We start from the raw sequence: 4,398 nt of genomic DNA on the forward strand, positions 1-4,398 counted from the left end.
GTAAGAAACTAGAAAAGTGTTTTAGTTTCGTGCATTGCAAATGCTACAAAAGGAATCTAAGTTAATTGTGATAAAATGATCAACGTAGGGATTAAGAGTGAATCCATCCACAAATGACTTTATCACAAGTTATGCGATAACAGTGAGAGCATCTTTCAAGTTAAAGAGCCCAAGTCTAGCAAGAAGACTAGACAAATATATAGAAATAAATTCAAGTTATTAGAAATAACATTTAATAGAAGGAAATAGCAATTGACAAAGTTGGAATATATGGTTATAAGGTATATCCACTTGCCTAGCTTTTATTGTATTTTAACTAGTGTTAATAATACACTAAAGATTATAAAATATGAAGTAGTAATAGTGTATTGACTATTCATATGTGATAATCGCATTTATCATTTGAGTTTTATAAAACTCACCCGTTACCTTGTTGTATCCAAATGGGTTGTAGAGACAAATTGAATCCCATTAAAGTGAACTGGATTGACATGGTATTCACCCCTAGTTACTTATATGAGGTGACGTCTCGAAGTGACTAGAGTGTAATGCGATTGATGGCAAGTTCAAGTGCCATAGAGTCATATAGGATGACTACTCGATCACATAGGCAGACTGTATGGGACACTCTGTCGGGCAGTGACTGCTTATAGAGTTCTGGTAATTCATAATGCCTGGTCGTTGCAAGAGCTACTATAGTATTCTTATGAGTCAGTTCTTTTGACTAGAGACTATTCACCCAAGTTGGCACAAATTTCTGATTAGCTTTGATTTATAGTCTACGACTTCGTAAATGAGGTCAAACTGGGTATATTTTGGGTTATGATGAACTGTGGCTGAACAAAGGGAATAGTGCAATAGGAATTGTCCACCACTTGTCAGGGTTGTTTGAAATCTCAAGGCCACTCGAGGAGTAGTTAACTGGAAATGCGTGGCCACGCTCGAAAGGTATCTATGGTAGATAATTCCGGTCAGACAGTTACTCTCCAGATCGAGGAAACCACTCAAGACATGATCAAGTGTAAGTATGACTTGCAATACACCTTGCATTGAGTGGGTGATTGTAATAGGACAACAGAATTGGTGATGCACACTTGTCTCGGACAAGTGGGAGATTGTTGGAAATTGTGTCCTCAACAATAGTGCGATCACATGATTTAATATCATAATTAAATCTCATAATAAGAATACGTAAGGGATGATTCATTTGTATAGTCAACTGATCAACATTAATTGATAACGATTGCCTTGCTAGAGTTTGACGTTACTGTCGTGGGACGGTTGTGGTCAGTTGATCCCTTAAGGTCACACCTAAAGGATAATGCCCTTATGAGTAAAGTTAATTAATTGTATGTCGATACAAGTTGATTAATTCCTTAAATATGAACAATTTATATTTATGAGAGAAAATATGTATCTTATTATAATGTGATTAAATAAGATCTTATTTAGTGAATTAATATGTTAATTTACTAAAATATGTTGAGGTTTTATAAATATTTTGAGGTAGAGGTAATTAGTTATTTACATTTACAAGAGGATGTAAATTTAACTAACTAGCATGTATGGGATCCATTATATGTTGATATAATGGTAAAATATTACTCAATAAGTTGAGTGAATATATGTTTATTAATTTGTCACATAATTGTTGTATGATCAAATTAATATTTAATTATGTAAGATAATTGAACATGTGACTTATAAGCATTTGTGGGACAAATGTCAAAAGGCAAAAATGGACTAAAAGTCCATCATATGATCGGCTATATGAGAGCCAAAGATGCCATTTTGTTTTTGTTCAAAATTGTGTTAACAGATGCATGATAGTGACACTACTATGCATGCCTACACTCTATATCTTACACCCTAGCCTACTACCTACATAAGAAAGCATATGACAAATTGAGAAGACCAAAAAATTCTACAAGAGAGCATTTTAGACGGTTGGAGTAGTGATGAGAGAACCAATTTTGTTCTTCTTATTTTTATTCTCTCTTATTCTCAAAATATGCAACATGCAAAAAACCTCTCACATATTCATTTCTTCTCCACTAAAAACTTGAGAAGGTTTGATTCAAATTGTTCAAAGAAATTACTAATATTATTAGTATAATATATGAGTATTAGTAATCAATTTTAAGGTAAACTACTAAATAAATAACTAGCACATATTATTTAGTAGAGATAAGGGATAGTTTTGGGTGCAATCAAGAGGAGTGGCTTCTATACTTGGAGTCTTTGAAGGATCATCCTAATAATCATTATAGCTCAAGAACAAGTGAAGGTAGGAAACCTTACTTGTGCCCACAAAACCGAAATTACCAATGTAAGGGACATTGTTTTCTTATAAATCTCTTATTTTGTTATGCATGCACTAGATCTAAAGAACATAAATTAAAAGGTTAATTAGTTCACTATTAGAGGAGTCTAATAATAGGTAAATAAACCTAACAATTGTTTCATCTCCCACTTCAAGTGTGAGTTCTCCATGTTTCACGTCAATCACCGCTCCCGCGGTGTGTAAGAAAGGTCTTCTTAAAATGATAGGAATGTTGGAGTCTTCCTCCATGTCAACAATAATAAAGTCCACCAGGATGAAGAACTTGCCAATTCTTACCCGCACATCCTCCCATACCCCTAAAGGTGTCTTCGTTGATTGATCTGCCATTTGAAGTGTCATATTCGTGCACTTGAGCTCTCCCATTCCTAGCCTCTTGCTCACCGAATATGGCATGACACTCACACTTGCCCCAAAATCACATAGAGCTTTGTTGATTGTGGTGTCGCCAATGGTGCATGGAATAGAGAAACTTCCCGGATCCTTTAGTTTTAGAGGTGAACTTCCTTGTAGGATGGCACTACTCACCTTAGTGAAAGCAATAGTCTCAAGATTCCGGATGGATTTCTTCTTTGTAAGAATATCTTTCATGTATTTCGCATAAGCCGGAACGTGATTGATTAATTCCGTAAATGGAATTGAGAATTCCAAGTTCTTCACAATCTTCATGAACTTCCCTAGTTGTTCATCAAACTTAGGCTTAGCTTGACGACTTGGAAATGGAAGTCGAATCACAATAGGCTCTTTCTCCTTAGCCTTCTCTTCATTCTACTTTGAAACTTCTTGAATGGTGGTGGGTTCTTCTTCTTTATTAGAGTCTTCAACTCTTTCCTTGTCTTCATCAATGGGCCTCTTCGGCCCTTTATACCTTGTACCACTCCTCAAATGGATGGCACGCACCGATCATGTCTTGGGGGATTACCTTGAGGTGGCAATTGCCCCTTTTGTCTTTGTGAACTAGAAGATGCTAATTGAGACATTTGGGTCTCCAACATCTTTGTGTGAGCTAGTATGTTGTTAATGGTGATGTCTTTTGCTTGGCTATCCTTTTGCATTTGAGTGAAAAACTCTTGTTGGTTCTTTTGCATTTGAAGGACCGCCTTTTGAACATCAAAACCTTAGTCATTTGTTTGATTGTATGAAGGTTGGTTTTGATAACTTTGGTTTTGATTGTAAAAGGGTCTTTGAGCTTGGTTTTTTATTGGAGGTGGGGTGTATGTTTGTTGAGGGTTTTGAACATTTTGACGTTTGTACGAAAGATTGGGATGGAATTTGGTGTTTTCATTGTAATAGTTGGAATAAGGGGTGCCACTTTTGTATGCTTGGAAAGCATTCACTTGTTCACTGGTTCCCCTACATTCACTTTGGTCATGTCCCAAAGTTCCACAACTCTCACATACTCCAGTTGGAATTGATGATGATGCTACCATAGCATTAACATGTTGCTTGGGTGATTTGGAGGCCTCTTCAAGTTTAGCCATGGCCTTCTCAAACATCAAATTAATGGTGTCAATATGATCACTAAGTTGAGCACCCAATTGAGTAATAGAGTCCACCTCATGCATTCCTCCTCTAGTAGCCTTCCGAGGTCTACTATATTGTGAGTTATGGACCGCTATTTCTTCAATCTTGTTCCATGTTTGATTGTCATCAACTTCGGTAAACATACCAATTGATCCCATATTAAGAATGTTTCGGGAGTCTTCATATAGACCATTCCAAAATTGTTGTACAAGGAACCACTCGCTAAGTCCATGGTGTGGACAAGATCGGCAAGTGTTCTCGAATCTCTCCCATGCTTCATACAAAGATTCCTCATCCCTTTGTTTGAACCCGGTGATTTGGGCTCTCAACATGTTAGTCTTCTCCGGAGGATATAATTTCTTGTAGAAAGCAAGGGTCAATTTCTTCCAAGAGTCAATACCAATAGTAGCCTTATCTAGGCTCTTCAACTATTATTTCACAGTACCAATCAAAGAAAAAAGGAAATAAGACCCATCGAATTTGGTCTTGAGTAACTCCGGTTTGAGAAATCGCATCACAATAGTCACAAAAAG

The 4,398-nt window shown here is 36.4% G+C and overlaps 1 non-coding gene across 1 annotated transcript; it reads left to right on the forward strand.

Moving 5' to 3' along the window:
- The first annotated feature begins 4,090 nt into the window (after positions 1–4,090).
- Positions 4,091–4,197, forward strand: LOC141636034 (small nucleolar RNA R71). The gene has a single exon (XR_012540676.1). It is a non-coding gene; the product is annotated as a small nucleolar RNA R71 (small nucleolar RNA).
- The last annotated feature ends 201 nt before the right edge of the window (positions 4,198–4,398 follow it).

The sequence above is a fragment of the Silene latifolia genome, chromosome Y (assembly GCF_048544455.1).
Source record: "Silene latifolia isolate original U9 population chromosome Y, ASM4854445v1, whole genome shotgun sequence".
NCBI classification, from domain to species: Eukaryota; Viridiplantae; Streptophyta; class Magnoliopsida; order Caryophyllales; family Caryophyllaceae; genus Silene; species Silene latifolia.